The sequence below is a fragment of the Phoca vitulina genome, unplaced genomic scaffold (genome assembly GCF_004348235.1).
Source record: "Phoca vitulina isolate PV1807 unplaced genomic scaffold, GSC_HSeal_1.0 scaffold17, whole genome shotgun sequence".
Classification (NCBI taxonomy): Eukaryota; Metazoa; Chordata; class Mammalia; order Carnivora; family Phocidae; genus Phoca; species Phoca vitulina.
The window spans coordinates 33979620-33996975 of NW_022589720.1; the positions used below are offsets into that span (position 1 = coordinate 33979620).

The 17356-nt window shown below is 40.3% G+C and overlaps 1 non-coding gene across 1 annotated transcript; it reads right to left on the reverse strand.

Annotated features, from left to right (window-relative positions):
* Positions 1-8502: 8502 nt before the first annotated feature.
* On the reverse strand, positions 8503-8609 carry LOC116639287. The gene has a single exon (XR_004300798.1). It is a non-coding gene; the product is annotated as a U6 spliceosomal RNA (small nuclear RNA).
* Positions 8610-17356: the final 8747 nt, after the last annotated feature.

The following is a 17356-nucleotide window of genomic DNA, read 5'->3' on the forward strand; positions in this document are numbered from 1 at the left end:
CTGTTTTCTACATAATGAATCACTTTTGGTAATGCCTACATTTCTGGAGGGTCTCACCTTTTGCTAAATTAAACATAAAGGCATTTTAATAAGTATGTTACCATGGGTGTGGGGGGGGAGGGAAGGAAGTGCATTTTTATGTGTGTTCCACATGGAATTCTGTTTAGGACTCATTATCTGGAAGTTTATCTTAACCTTTTTTTTTTTTTATTCCAGATAGAAAGACTCTGCCCTCTTACTCATTTTATTTATTTATTTATTTATTTATTTATTTATTTTAAGATTTTATTTATTTATTTGACAGAGAGAGAGACAGCGAGAGCAGGAACACAAGCAGGGGGAGTGGGAGAGGGAGAAGCAGGCTTCCTGCCGAGCAGGGAGCCCGATGTGGGACTCGATCCCAGGACCCTGGGATCATGACCTGAGCCGAAGGCAGACGCTTAACGACTGAGCCACCCAGGTGCCCCCTCTTGCTCATTTTAGTAGCTCAGTGGGTAATAGTAACAGCAGCTACTAGTTGATGAGTGCTTATTTTGTGCTAGGCACCATCTTGTTCGCATCCTGTGAGTTTTCAGGGCCTCCTACAATAGAAGATGGCGCCCTTGACCTGACGGCAGCAGGGTCCACTCAACCACTCTTGGTGTTTGTCAAGCAGAAATAGCTAAAGAAAAGATGGCACTCACAAAAGGGAGGAACCATGTCATACTAAACTATTTAAATATATTTTTTAAAAAAACCCAGTTGAAATTTCAGCCAGAAGATGCCAACCACTTACAAAATGACATGAAGAAATGTGACTTTTGGGGAGGAAAGCAGTGCCGGCTGTTTTCACACACGGCATGACAAAAGTTGCTGCCTATCACGTCATGATTTGTCTCTCCACCCATTCTGTCTCCAAGCTGCCATCTGCCTCGTCCACAAAAGCTTAAATCCTGGGGTTGCTTCTTCCTTAGGAGCAGAACCAAGGAAGCTTGGAGCAGATTTTCCAAAACCCTTTTAGGGTTTTGCTTTCCAGAATCATAGCTACCACACCACCATGTCTGCTTTGACCTCTCACAGCTTCCTACCCAACAGCCAGTCAGTCAGGCCACAGCTTTTTGCTGTGAATTGTCACCTCCCAGGCCACAAACTCAGATGTACCGAAATATGACTTTATTTTCTATAACTGAACTGAATTCCTTTCGTTTAAAGCAATATAGAATTGGAAGGAAGAGATACGCAAGGTGGAGGACATGATAATCTCAATGTATTTTGGCGAATTTCTCCTACGATTTATATTTGGGGTGAAACTTTGAAAAGCTTTTGTATGAGAACAGAATATTAATGTTATTTCTACAAAGAAAGTAGTAAGTGCTCTATTTAAATAATTTAAAGTGAATTGATTAGAAAGCTTCAAGCAAAGAAATTCTGAGGACCAGTTTTCTCCTGAGATTAACAGAATTATGAGCTTCAGAGACCTTTATTTTAAAAAATTTAGACATTGAGTTGTTTTGGGGAAGGTTTTTCATTTGGTCCTCTGCCCTGTGAGGAATGTAAAGTGCTCTGTCATCTAATCTATTAGTTTATCAGTAGTACTTTGGTATTAAATCTATAGCCAAAGTTGAACCATTCATTCAGATCTGGAGCACATCTGAAACAAAGACAGAAAAGTAAAAAAACAGCTCATTTGATAATTATTGTCTTTTTAAGAACACAAGTCAGCATTTATAGCCCATCTAATTTTTTTTTGTACTGATGAAATTTTTTTTTTAAATAATGATTTCTGTGTATGTTATTAATTGTAATTTTCACTGGGGAAATTGGAGCACAAAGCATCACAATGTTCCCCTAATTACGCTGTGGCAGATGGAACAACAAGAACTATATCTTCTGCCAATTAACTATATTTGTCTTCTTAAATTACAAGTGCTTGGTCATTTCAGTAAATATCATGATTCCTATTTTACGCATAAACTTTTTGTTCCTCTGGAATAATATATTCTCCTCCCCCTGCCCACCGGAAATAAAGAAATTGGAGCAAAATGGAACAAAGAAGATAATATGTTCAAAAGTGCCATGATTTAATATTTTCATGCCACCACTTGAATATGAATTTAGAATAGATAGCAAGGGACAGCAAGGGGCAATCAGGTAGAGAGCTTAGCATAATAGGTGTTTCCAATGTACCAGAGTCTGGAGGATGAGAGGGCTTGTCCAGGTGGAACAGAGGGTGAGAGGGGGAAGTAGCCCCTGCTCAGCCTGTGGGAGATGGGGAAGAAAAGCTCCTGAGAAAAGAGACATTCATGAGGGAGCATTCATGAGGTGGGTGAAATCCAAACTATGGTAGTTCTTCTAGATTCCAAGTGGAGGGAGGGGATGGCAAAGGAAAGAAGAATCCGAGATCATTGGCATGAGAATTTTGGAAGGGATGTGGAGTAGGGAGTTGCAATTTAAACTGGAAGAAGCCATAAAAAGAGTTAATGGTAGCACTAATGACATTTTCTAGACTACAAGGTGTTGTAGGAAATTGCTTATGCTTGAAATGTTTTGATCTATTCCCTCCACCATTGACTCGGTTGGGTTTCCTGTCTATAAAATATATGATCAAGTGGCAATGATGAGCCTAGCTGTTATTTATTTTTTGCCGTGTGCTGTGCCAGGGAGCAGATATATGTGGCACGTTCCCTTGCAGTGAAGTATGGGGTGCAAAATTATAATTTGGTGGAAGTGCAAAAACTAAATGATTTGCAAGTTATGGAGGTAGCTCACAGAAGAGAATGATTGTTGCCTGGATAAGAGGAGGGAATTCTGGGGAGCTTTTGCAGAGAAGCATTCTGGAAGCTAAATAAGAGACAGGCACATAAGGAAGGAACAAGCATTTTTAAATTTAATTTAGTTTTATTTTATTTTTTAAAAGATTTTATTTATTTGAGAGAGAGTAAGTGAGAGAGAGAGAGAGAGCACAAGCCAGTGGGGAGAGTCAGAGGGAGAAGCAGACTTCCCACTGAGCAGGGAGCCCGAAGCGGGACTCAATCCCAGGACCGTGGGGCCATGACCTGAGCTGAAGGCAGATGCTTAACCGACTGAGCCACCCAAGTGTCCCGGAACAAGCATTTTAAATGGAAGAGATAGCATGTGAAAATTCACTGAATCAAGATTTTTCAAAGGAAATAATTCTCTTCAAATATGTAACACAACACAGATTTTTAATTCATAGTTATTGTTTTAAATAAAACTCTGGTGCTAGAGGACTGTCATTTTCCAGGTTATTGTGGGGAGGATGCTTGGGGTCATGGCTCTTGGAATAGTCATTGTTTTTAAAATTTTTTCTACTGCCTTTCAATAGTCATTTGTCAATTTTGGTACTGACGAATCTCTCTTTCCTCACGCTGCTCTCACAAGTAAAATAAAAAATAACATTGCCAGTATTTTTCACAATCTGTTCCTTACCCCATCTTTGTCAGAGCACCCGTGAAGGAGGGACTCTGACTCTATTCTTTGTGTTACAGAAGGCTCAGGTTACCAAGAAAGAGTGGATTCAGTTGAAACTGGACAGTGGTATCTCGGTAGTGCTAGTTTTCTCTACCTTTTCTCAAGGTCTGGGACTTTCTTTGACTTTTGGGTTGATCTCAGAAGATCAGTCTATCAGGCAAGAAGTAAGCCTGTTTCTGTGGTGACCATAGTCAGTGTGGTTTTGTGTCAGTTTACCTAATCTGCAAGTACGGTTCCTAGAATTTCTTTCCTTGTCTGATTCTAGCTTAGCCCCAAGAGAAATTGCATGAAATTTGGGAGAACAGGCAAAGCGGTAGCCATACCACTCTGAAGGCTTGTTCAGGGCCCCCGGGTACCGCTGCAGCTCCGTGGGACTCATCTCCAGGCCCATTTGTTGACCTTGTGCACCAATTGGGACCCCAGCTCCTCTCACTCCTGTTGGATCCCTTTCTTCAGCTTCTCAACTTTCCAGGCAAAGCTTATGTACATGGACTCAGGAAGCTCACCAGCTTCTGCAGGTCACCCGTGTTGTTAAGTGTGAGAAGACGAGGTTTCCAGTTTGTCTTCACTCTCTCCCACTTCATGTTAGGCTGTCAACCCTGCTCACTGATAGTCACTTCAGGCCCCTGACCAGAAACAGAGCCAATGGCCTTTCATAGGCTTTCACTCTTCCCCAGCATCTACAATCATGTCAAGTTGCATTCCTAGTAAATCTCTTCTTTCCTATCCCTCGTTGTGGTTCTTCTTCCCTGATTGAAACTTAACTGGTATAGGTCCTTCACAACACGTCATGATGCTAATGTAACTGATTTGTGATCATTAATGGTGATAAGGAATTAGGATGGCATAAGTAATTGAAATTACAGGTAGTCAAGTGTCTTATTTAATAATTTCAACCATTTCTCCTAACAAATATCAAAATTAGATGACTCACATTTCACCACCTTTGCAAATGGATTGAATGATGAATTCAGTGAATGATTCTTTCATATGGATTAATACTTTTTTCCAAAGAGCACAATCTAGTGCCGTGGGGGATTAAAACCCTTGTAAAAGCTATCTTGTTTTTGGCATAGAGTGGGGGTGTGTGGAGAGAATGTTTCCAGGGACGATAAAAGGAGCAGGCTAAAAATTTCCATGATGTTTTTGTTCTAGAATATGTACACATACAGAGAAAAATGGACACCATTTTTAGAAATTCCAAGAGCTCTTGTTTTTGCTTATGTGAATCAATCCTTCTTTGACTCTGGGCTTCACCACATGCCTCGCTTTGGCCAATGGGCATTAACAGGTGACACACAGAGAGAGGCTGGACAAGTGCTTGTGCATTGGGATTTGACCTTTTGGAAAGTTCCTTTTTGGGAGCTTGTGGTCATACCATAAGGAACCTTGGGCTGAATCATGAGAGGCAATCTGGAGAGAGTTTGGAGGATTAGGGGCTGTCTTGGACTTAGCAGCTGAAGGCAGCTGCATGAGCAGAATTCCTAATAAACAGAATTCTGTGCAATAATAGCTTGTAGTTTGGGGGTGGTTCATTATACAGCCATGGAAGATTGAAACAGCTATGACAAAGTATTAATAATAGACTTTGTTCCTCCTTTTTTTTTTTTTTTTTAGAAAAAAACCTATGCATCGACTTAGTTCTCACTATGGCTCCTTTCCCCCTTTCCTTAAATTCCTTCTTATTATGTTTCATTGTCTCCACTTCCCCTTTCCTTGTGCGAGCATGGGTGGTCATTTTTCCAGGTGGCATGAGTTGGGAGACAGTTAGAAACCCTGTTTACTCCAGAATATCTTCCTTCTCAGTCTGTCCTGGTACTTGAAACTTCAACATTATTTAAATAATGATTTTTTTTCCTTCTAAGCTAAGAATTTCCATCTCCAAGGATGAATGCGCAACTATCCGTGGACACAGAACATCACTCCCCATCACTCAGCATGGAGCCAGGGTTCATTTGTTAGTTTGCTCTCCCAGGAAGCGGCTGAGAGGAGCTGGCCCTGCCTTGCCTGAGGGCCTTGTCCACACATTTACATCAGTCTGCAAGGCTTTCTTCTTATTTTGTCATCCAGTTAACTACTTCTCTTCCTTCAGTGCTTGACTCCGTTAATACTTTCTTATGGAAGTGTCCCAGAACCCCCTGATTAAGTCTATTCTATTCCAGGTGCTCATAGAGCCAAATGCCTTCTTCAGAGCAATTTCAATTTAACCTTTTTTTATATGTAATTATATTATATTTATACCACCTGGGGCGATAAGCTCCAAGGAGATAGAGATCCTGTTGATTTTTGCGCACTGGAGTATTCTCAATACTTAGAATATACTCTGACCCATGGAATGTGTTCTGTACGTATGTGTTAAGAGAATGGATGGATGGGTGAACTGAGATTCTAAACAATTGACTTCTCTTTTACCTTCTTACTTTAGACATTTTTGTGCCTGGACTGGGTGTTTTAGCCCTATTGCAGGCAAGAAAGCAGGCCCATGGCATTCTAAAAGCTCTGCGAGGTGTTTCAAGAGGGGAAATCAAAGTTAAGAGTGCTATCCTGAAGCTAAGTCTTACTAGAGCATTGTGGACTTCCTTACAATGCCTTATCTGTTTAAATTCTTACCCCTGAATAAAGACCTTCTCAGAAGCAAGAAAACTAATAAGAGTTCACATGAGTACTAGCACGCCTTGTAAAAACATCACTGGGCTGCCATAAATATTCCTGTTTTTCCATGCAATAAGAGTTAAAAGCTTCCCTTTCTTCTATAATTGAACAATTTTGGATTATTAAGGAAGAACTGTAATGCTTTATTTTAATTGAGGTAGAACTGACACATAACATTATATTATTTTCAGGTGTACAACATAGGGATTTAATATTTGTATACACTGCAAAGTGATCACCATAGCAAGTCAGAACTATAATGCTTTAATACACTTTGTAGTTCTCACATTTATCTTCATTAAAATATGTAATAATTAAACAAAATCATTTATAGTGGGTTTACTAATGTGAGCAGAAAAAAGGAAGTGTTGGAGCTTTATGTTTTATTTTAACATTGCTATTCTGACTTTGAATGGGTTGAGCAAGAATGGCAATCATGATTTAGCCAATATTCAATTTATGAATAGCGTTTTTATAATCCTCTGAGGGTTGTGAAATCAAAAGCTTCTACTTTTATTTCCTTAGGGATAACTGCTGTTTATTTTTCAATTTAGAATATCTGGGAAGTAATTGACCTGGAGAAACATTTCTCAAAATGTGGCCCTAATGACAGGTAAGAGGAAAACGGTTTCTTTTCTTTTTTTTAATTTTATTTTATTATGTTATGTTAGTCACCATACATTACATCATTAGTTTTTGATGTAGTGTTCCATGATTTATTGTTTGCATATAACACCCAGTGCTCCATGCAATACATGCCCTCCTTAATACCCATCACCAGGCTAACCCATCACCCACCCCCCTCCCCTCTAAAACCCTCAGTTTGTTTCTCAGAGTCCATAGTTTTTCATGGTTCGTCTCTCCCTCCTATTCCTCCCTGCTTCATTTTTTTTTTCTTTTATTTTCTTGGACATCTCTGTAGCATTTGACAGCATTGACCAGCCACTATGGAAAATGTCTCTTCTCTAGGATACTACCACTGTAATTAACATAGTCTATGAGCACATTACCTCTGTCAGAACACCTGTAATATTTTATTTCCCTAAAGTCTACGTCTGCTGGAGAGTGAGCTTCTTGAGGGCAGAGATTGTCCTTGATAAATGGCTAGGTGAATATATTAAAAAAGTCATTTTAGTGTGATAAGTGAAAGGGGGGAGGAAGAAAGTAGTGCATGGACTGATATAGAAAATGAAATGTCAAAACTACCCTGGGATATTGGTACAGTGAAATGTGCCACTTTATGCTGTCTTAGGACCCATAGTCTTTGGTAGTAGAAAGGCCGATGGGAATTGGAAATAGAAAGCAAGCTGATTCTCAATTTCTAAAAATTCAAAACAACAACAAAACTTGGACTGCATATTTTTGACCTTAGCCATAATGTTTGCATTTCACAAATCTCATTCTCTTTTAGAACAGCGGTAAAATGGTGCTCGTTCGGGCTTAATTAGTACAGATTAAATCGTGATCCTCAGCAGGAACTGTTCTGTAATTATTCTGCTTCTTCACCAGATGGTGCTTGTGAGCCAATTAGAAAAAGATTGGGTTTATGGTTTATTCACTGAAGGGGAAGCAAGGGGAAATTTGTGAATTAAATAGAATAAGGCTATGAAAAATTAGAAAAATTCAAGACAGCCTTTTAGAGTTGTTAGAGTACTTGGAGAAAATCTCATCTTCCTTTTCGGTAAAAATATTAAGCTCTTGAAAGAAAAAAAATACTCATTAGGAATTTTGAATGTTTTGTGGGCTAACTGTCCAAGCCTAGTGAATTAAAAAATTCTCTTTCCTCTCCTTAAAATGCAGCATTAATCTTTGGCTGGAAACAAAACCATTTAAATTGTTACATGTGGAGAGTAATCGTTCCATTTCATAGTGTTACTTTGTGAAATGGGTTATTGTCCAGATTTCAAATGGCGTGATAGGCAGTATTCCTTTCTTTTCATTTAGAGGCTTTAAAGTGTAGGAGTTGAAAGAGAAGTCTCTGGATTCATACTACTTGACTTTACCCTAGATCTGCCCCTTCTTAGCTGTGTAATCTTGCGACTTCACCTCTCTAAACTTCCTTTCCCTCATCTTGGAAAATGAGGGTGCCATAGTTTCCACCTTATTGGATTGTTGTGACAATATATATAAAAGACTTAATATGGTGCCTGGCACATAGTAAGCCCTCAAAAAAAGTTAACATTCTTGACATTTCTCATCATGTTTCACTTACCAATCAAGACTGATATATTCCGAGTCACAAAACAATCATGGAAAATGTCAATTCAATTAAGTTTACATTTCTTTCCTTTTTTCCTCATTCCAGTATTCTAACCTATTACCACTCTGCCTTTATCTATGAAACTCACTTATATTTACCAAGTATTTGTTTCGGGGACAAACTGTCCCTTCAAGCTCAGTTGAGACATTTATGTTCTTGCTCAGGGGCCATGCCAATCTTCTCTGTATCATCCTGATTTTAGTATATATGCTGTCGAAGTGAGCACAAGGCATTTATGTTCTAATGTGTGGTGGTTGGGATAGCTTAGCTTCATTTCTTCCCCAAATGGTAGCAATATGGATGTGAAAAAGAAAAGGACATACATTTGAATGGATACATCCAAAACTGGAGAAAGGCTATGTCCAGGTCTAGGAAGAATCAGGAACAAATTCACCAGTCACAGTTTTTGTTTACACTTCTATGTGTAGTGTACGTGGACCCCCGTGCCCCAACTGACAGTTATCATCATGTGATAGGATTGATAGGACCTGTGTCCTTTGTGCTGAAAACTAGGAGATGATCTGTGAGGAAAATGTAAGTGATTTCTTGGACAGACCATGATGGCCAGAAGACAGCCGGTATTTACCAAGGAGTTACTCTGCTAGGGGCGATGGTAGGAATTCTTCTGGAAGTATCACGTGTTAACACTCACCACGACTCCACAGAGTTGCCAGTGTTATCAACCCCATTTGTCATTATTGCCATTCTTCCCATTAAGGAAATGGGTATTTGGAGACGTTCAATAAATAGCTTTTCCTAGATTGCATAGTCAGCGAACGGCAGAGCTAGTAATCAAACCCCATGCCATCTGACTCCAGAGCCTCAGGATTTTATCCATTATCCTGAGATGTCAGTTCAAACGAAGACATTGTTTGAATCGATTCTGGAAGTATAGGCAGCACCCTAAAGGACACATTTCCTAATTGGTCTTCCCCGCTGAGACATTAACTTGTCAACATAGGGCATTATCCTTCATTAGTTCCCCGCTTGCCTGGGTTGTCAAAGAATCAAACTGTCCTTCCTAATTTGAAGATGATACCACCCCATGTGTGATGTGGCTGAGAAAAACCAGCAGCTGACAAGCAGTTCTTTCCACATCATGTATACATGCACATTGCTCTCTGGTTTGTGGCTCAGGCCTCTGCTGGCAGAGCCCTGCTTCTGTATTTTGTTCTGCCAAAGTGTGGTCAGCTGAAGCTTAGTTTGAAAAAGGCTTCACTATCACAGAGACTATATGCTCCTCAGGGCATCGTCTGTTCCGGTCCCTCAGCCCCTCCTAGCTTTGCCTCACCATCGTCTGGATAGAAGGATCATCAGAAGTCTCCTGGCTTCCCGGGTTTTATGTGCAAGACCTGTTTGAATAGTGTACCGAGACCCCTTTTAAATACATGTGTGGTCCATTAGACCTGAGTTGTGATGATTCACTATTTCAAGGCTCGTGGACAGAATGACCTGCCAAATTTGGTTACTGAGTCTTGCCATTTGTTTTCTCAGGCCCGAGATACTTGCTCATTGGATGGGAGATGGTGGTCATGTGTCAGAGTTACAGGGAGGTTTGGTCTCCCTGTTTTAGAAAACTTCACTGTGGTCAGGTGCTTGACTCCTCTTCCAGGGCCCACCAGTCTATAATTCTTATCCAGTCACCCTACAACCAATTGTCCATGTAGAAAGACAGCTGGTGGCCGGGACTGGGGGTGAACTTGGTGACAACGGGTCATGATGGCTTGGCATTCACCTGCCGAGAAGGCAGCTGCAGTGAACTCATCTCCTTTGTACAGTATCATCCCTTCCCCTCCTCCTCCTTCTCTTTTGGGATCACATTTACTGGCTGCATACTGCAAGCTAGGTATTGGGTTAGCCAGGGTTTCTCAACCTCAGCATCTTTAATATATTAGTCCAAATAAGCCTTTGCTGTGGGGGGCTGTCCTGTGTATTGTAGGATATGAAGCTGCATCTCTGATCTTCATCTCCTATGTGCCAGGAGCAGCCTCTCATCCTCTCCCAGGCGTGATAATCAAAAGTATCTCCAGACACTACAAAATGCCTCGGGGTGGGGGGGTGGGGGGGTTGCAAAATTGCCCCTAGTTGAGAACCACTGGTCTAAGGATATTGTTGAATTTAATCCTCATAATAATTCTATGGAACAGGTAGAATTATTATTTCCCATTTTACAGGTGAGGAAATGGAGGCTTATAATAATGTTAAGAATTTGCTGAGGGTCAAAAAAAGAGTAATTTCTGAAACTGAGATAATAGCACAAATCTGACTTTAAGTCCTGATGTCTTTTACCTCTGTGCCATACTAATTACTATTATATGAATTTGGGGTTCTTTTATTTATGCAGGAACTATGCCCTCTGAGAGTCTGCTCCCAGATCATATTTAACTACTTTTAGTCCCTGCATATATTTTATTTTTTCAGTAGTCTGTGCCTTTGCACATGCTGTTCCTTCTCCCTAGATTAACTTTGCTGCCTCTCTCCATCTAAAGAAAGCAAATTCATCTTGTAGCTCTAATGTCACCTCTTATATGACCCTGGACCTGGTCGCTGTACATATACCTACCCACTCCCACTCCCACAAGTTGCCAGAGTATTTTGTAGTTACAGGTAGAACACGGATGTAATTTTAAGTGATCTTCTAAAAACATAAAATGGAAAGAAATAAGATCGTATTCTAAGAGTTGAAATGTGTAATAAACACATACTCTATCAGATTAGAGATTTACGAAGTTACTTGAAAGAGACCAAACTGTCCCTGGTTTAAAAACTTGGGCTATTTCCTTATAAAAGGATTGCTGTATCCAACAAAAAAAGTTTGTCCATTAGAATAGGGCTTGGGCTCATAGAAATAAAGACAGAAGCACCTGGTGATGATGTCTATCCCAGCACTGTCCAGGGGTAAAGTGTGTTCTGTCGGGCCCACGTAAGCACCCGGTCAGTCTGCTGGTTACACTGACTGTGGATATTGGGACAGCAGAGTGGTAGAGCCTGGTTTTGTTAGGTGTTTGACCCTCCACTACACCGTTGTTTCCCCAAGGATGGAGCCCATACCACAGGGCATAGACAAGATGATGTAGGTAATACATGCATGTCCTTAAATAACATAGACTCATTTGGTGAAAATGTGATCATATTCTGATACATGAAGCAGAAAGTTTCTTGGGGCCAGTGTGTCTTGAATGTCTTTAATACGAATCTCCCTTTTAAGCATAGAGAGAGCAGGACTCGCGCTCAGGTCCCTTTGCATATAATAATTTCTACTTAAATTTAATATTATTACTTAGTGTCCATTTATTCTTGTTTCTATAATATGTTTTGTTCAATCAGTCAAAGGCAAGTTATATTAGTTTTCCATTTAAAGTAGTGACTTAATGTTTCTTTTAAAAGTAACAAATTAATGAAATGAATCAATTTCTTTTTAAAATTTAAATTCAATTTATATTGGCATGGATGGAACTGGAGGGGATTATGCTAAGTGAAATAAGTCAATCAGAGAATGACAATTATCATATGGTTTCACTCATATGAGGAATATAAGAAATAGTGCAGAGGATCATAGGGGAAGAGAGGGAAAACAGAATGGGAAATGAATCAATTTCAAGAAAAAAATGAAATAAATAGCCAGGTAGTTGTGGCAAGAAGATATGTCAAAGTCAGGTGGGATTAGGGTGACCAACTCATCTTTTTTTTTTTTTTTATTATGTTATGTTAATCACCATACATTACGTCATTAGTTTTTGATGTAGTGTTCCATGATTCATTGTTTGCGTATAATACCCAGTGCTCCATGCAGAACGTGCCCTCCTTAATACCCATCACTAGGCTAACCCATCCCCCACCCCCCTCCCCTAGTGACCAACTCATCTTGATAGGAAAACAGAACGTCCTGAATCCCACTTCAGTCCTGTGCAAATTGAGATGGTAGGTCACTCTCAAGTAGAATACAAAAATGTTTGGTGTTTCACAAACACTGTATTACTCATTCAAATTGCAGGAAATGCAAGTCAGCCCAGATAATTCTAATGAAGATACGTACAGAGGTGTGGGCAGGTTAAGGGAGCAAACTAGATCCCGAGGTGGTCCGCAGAGACTAGCAACAACTGGAAACCATTACCTATCTGGAGGCTGAAGATGCAAGGGGGAGGAGGTGGTGTTTCCAGGCTCAGGGCCCAGGCAGTGGAGCTGGAGCCTAAATGGTGAGATTCCCCGTGGTCTTGAGGGATGAGCTTTCTGCCAAGAGAAGTGGAACCAAGCAAGGAGAGACCAAGGAAGAAACATCCCAACTTTTCTCTTTTCCCACCCTCTAATTTCCTCCTGGTGCCTCTCAAAAGCTGAACCCAAACTGAAGCCTCTGGCAAGGAGGGTAGGGGCGTGCATGCAGGCCACTGGGGTTAGCCTCTCTGGACATGGTGCAAGGCAAAGAAGGACCAAAAAGGAAGATGGAGCAGAGGAAAGGAAAGGAACAGAGGAAAGGAGCAGAGGAAGACCACATAAAATTCCAAATTCATTAGATCATCTTCTGGTATGGTTTGCCATGTAGATACAGGGAGACAATAGGCTGGTCGGCCAGACCCATAAGTATTTTTGGGTTTTTTCTCATTAAATGTTAGTGAATCAGCATGTTGGTTTTATAAACCAGGCTTCTGTGAGCTTTGTCAGAGTAATTTTTCCTGAGTTTGATAAACTCTGGGATACTGTTGGAATAGTGTTTCTGAGAAACAAATAGATTCCGGGTGTGGTAAATCTACCAAGCAAATGTCACCTTGCGCTAGATTGCATGAATAGTCCACTGGCCTCCCTCAGACAAAAAATACACCCTAACGTCACAGTTGGATGAGCTCTACTCCTTTCAAAAGTATTACAGTTACCTCAGTTTTAGCACTCTTTGGGTGACCCAGTTGCTACTGGTACTGAATTTCTCACCCACAAACCTGTCTTTCTTGTGAACCAGATTGTATCTCTCACTACCCAACACATAGTGGTGGTTAGATCTGGAGTCCTTAGTGTGTCATATAAAGTTTTTCGAAATTTGGCTCTTGATTTCCTCTTTAGTTTAGCTTTGCACAGTATACCTTTTTTGATAACTTTACTTTCAACTTTTCTATGCCCTTATGTTTTTGACCTGTTCTTTGTAAATAGTTTATTGTTTAATTTAATTTTTAAAAATCCAGCTACATACACACACCCACACACACACACACACAGGCACACCACCACACATGTATCTATTTATAATTACATTTATTTCTCTATCTGTATATATTGAAAATTATGAGTTCACACCAAAATTTATTAATTCCAATCTGATTCTATTTTTTCTCTTTCTGTATTTATGACTCAAAAGTGAGAACATTTACCCTAAATATATTTACTTATTTGACCAACCCCCCTGTTGGTACCCAGATTCCTAATGCTGCTTGTGCACCCTCCCTGGTGGATGCTCTTGGTACTACCCTGGAGCTCCAATATGTCATGCCCACCTGCCCCTTTTACATAGATCCTCGTTCTGCTTGGGCTTTGACACCCACATCCAGCTGTCTCTCTGCATGGGAACCTCTTCTGCTCAGATTCTTATTTCCCCTTGCTGGGCTGCCCCCATACGTGGACATCCTCTTCATCTTTCTTAGGTCTTGACTTCTGCAACCTGGTCCCTTACCTGTATAGACACACTCCAGTGTCCAGACAGTAATAATAGTATGGATATCCTTCTTACCTCACTTGGATTCTGATACTCCTTGGCCATACTCCCTTGTGAAGGTTCTCTTCTCCTTGTTTGGGCTCTTGAGCCTAATGCCTCATACCTGTTGGTTCTCCACACCCATGTGGGCTCCTTTATCTTTCACAGGATACCCCTCTGTTGGACACCCCACATCAGACCACCCTATTGCACGGATGTCCTTATTATCCCGTTTGGGCTCTGATATCCCTTGCTGGACTCTTCTTTCATCCTGGTCCTCTTTGTACTATGCTTGAGCTGTGACCTCCTATCCTGGGCCACTATTCTCTATGGATGCCCTCCTCACCCTACTTTTCCCTCCCTCAAGGCTCTGACTCCCTATGACAGGGAACCATCCTTTGGGGACGCTCTACTTACTCCACTCAGGGCTATGATGCCCCCACTCTGGGCCACCACCACTCCCCCAATCAGGGGGATGCTTACCTTGCTCTGCTTCTTCTAATGATCTTAGAACCCAGTTTTTAGGCAAGGAGAGGTAAGGAATGAAAAGAACAGGAAAGGAAAGAGGAAGGGATGACTTACATTTTAAAAAAGATCACTCTGCTATTCTGTTGAGAACAGACTAAAGTTGAGCAAGGGTTGAAGCAGGGATGCCAAGTTGGGAAGATAATAATCTCTAGGTAATATGTCAGTTGTTCTATTTAGTATGTGAGCAGTGGAGGTGAGCAGTCATCATATTCTATATTTATTGTTGAGATAGTGCCAACAGGATTTGTTGATGGAATGAGTGGTTATGGGGTGTAAAGAATCTAGGATCACTCCAAGGTTTCTGTCCTGAACCAGAAGAGAGATGGAGTTGCAATTCATCAGAATGGGGATTACTTGGAGAGGAGTAGGTTTAAGGATTAGAAATCAAGATTTCAGGTTTTGGCATACTAAATTTGAGATGCTTTTAATCATCCAAGTGGACATATTATGTATAAGAGACAAGAGTTCAGGGGAGAGAATGGGGTTGGGGATCATGAAGGTATATATGGAATTTATAGACTTGAGCTCACCTAGGAATGAGTACAGATAGAGAACAGAAGAGGGCCTAGTACTCCAACATTTAAAGTTTTGAAAGATAAGAAAAAAATCACCAAATAAGAATAGCCCCTAAAGTAGGAAAAGAACCAAGAGGGAGTGATGTCTCATAAGCCAAGGGAAGAAAACGTCTCAGGAAGAAAACAATGCTGCTGACCCAGTAGACAGTAAAACTGGTGATTCAGAAGAGAGTAGGAGAACTGTAGAAGCCATGACCTTGATTTAAATGAGAGCAGATGGGAACCATGTTCAAGTGGAGGAGTTGGTCCCCGATGGGACCATGGGCAGTTCACCGTTTCCAACAGGCAGGAAGGCAGGGGAGATAGAGTAGTAGAAGTGGGGGAGGGAGGAGAACATGTGGAAGGTACTGATGGCTTCTATTTTCTGATGGCTTCTATTTTCTCTGTGAAGTTGGAACTAAGGCCCAGAACTGAGAGAGAGGAGGCCGAAGAAGTGTTCGTAGTTCAGAGACGTGTGAAATAGATTTCTAGGACAGTAGAACTGTGAAAGGACTACGGAAATGAGAATTTCCAGGCAGTATCAGGGGATCTTTGTAGGTAACTGGAAATAAGTGCTAAGTGAGACCTATTGTATGGTGGTTTGCTTGTCTCTAGCCACATTGGGTTACTCAGGCTAGACACAGAGTAGGCGGAGAGTTGGATTTTGGTAGAATAGAGATCTGTGAGAGGGGCAAGGGAGTTGACTTTGAAGAACCTAAAAAATACTAGGCTACTAAATGTTGCTCATGTAAAGCTATCAGGTTTTTAAAAAAATTTTTTTAAGTTTTATTTACTTAAGTAATCTCTATACCCAATGTGGGGCTCAAACTGAGGACCCCGAGATCAAGAGTTGCATGCTCTTCTGACTGAGCCAGCTAGGAGTTTTGTATTAAATTAGTAGATCAGAATGCTCTTTAAAGTTAACATGTTAGTCTTTTGGCAAATATTAACATTTTCAGATTTGGCTAAAAAAACAAAATAAAACATAACGCTCCCTAGCTCTATCTATATTGTTGCAAATGACGAGATTTCGTTCTTTTTTTATGGCTGAGTAATATTACATTATATATATAAACCAGTCAGAGAAAGACAAATACCATATGATTAAAATTTTAGTCTTGTGTGAAATCAGTTGATTTATTCATTCATCAAAGGTTGTCTATATATGTGCCAGAGTCTACGTTAAAGCACTGGGGACACACAGATGAATGAGACATGATCTTTACTGGTTTGGGGCTTGTATTTTTTTATTCGAAAAATAAAATTAAGAGTCTCTAGAGTAACTACGAGACAGAATCCTAAATGCTAATAGGTGATGGGAATCATAGGGAGGATTCTAGATCTGACTTACTGAGCGCTTATTTCAGTTCTTCTATGTAGTAGCTATGTGAACTCCAGAAAGTAACTGAACTTTTCTCAGTTTCCATGTTATACAATGGGCATAATAGTATCTTCTTTACAGAGGTGTTACTAGGATTATGCTATTTAATGCTATTTTAGAAACTTAGTGGTGTTATTAGCACATGATGATAGCTAATATTAGCTATTATTGTTATTATTACTACAAACGTATACAAAGTGTTTGGCGAGTGCCTAAGAAGAAGCAACTAACTGAAGGCATAATTACCCAAGGAGCTTGTTCCTTAAATGGTAGGTTTGCAAAGCAATATGCCTACTCAAATGATCGTGCATTAGAGATGACCTCACTAATAAATTTATGAAGTTTTATTATAAAAAATGGGCAATCAAATATTTACATGACACAAAAATTTTAGGGGCGAGATAATGGATGAGCACACAAGGTGGGCATAGCCATGGGAACTGCGCAGAGGCTGGGCAGGAACTGAGAAGCAATCAAAGTGATGTGGCAAATGGACCAATGGAAATTTCATGAGTGATAGTAGGAAACAGAGAACTGAAATTTCCACTGACCAACTGTTCTTTTCACCCAAGGCATTTTCAGTAATGCAATTTTGGCTTTTGTAAGTTGAGTTCGAGATCTGTTTCTACCACATCAGAGGAGGCATGTATTCAGCATTGATAAATGATCCATCAAGTGTTCATGTCTTGTTATGCATCTGAAATAGTCTCTAAAATAGATTGTTGAATTCCCTTTTCCTAGTGTGGTAGCAAAGTCATTTTAGAGCCTCCCTTCTAAAATGGTTAGAACAAGGGCGCCTGGGTGACTCAGTCGTTAAGTGTCTGCCTTCGGCT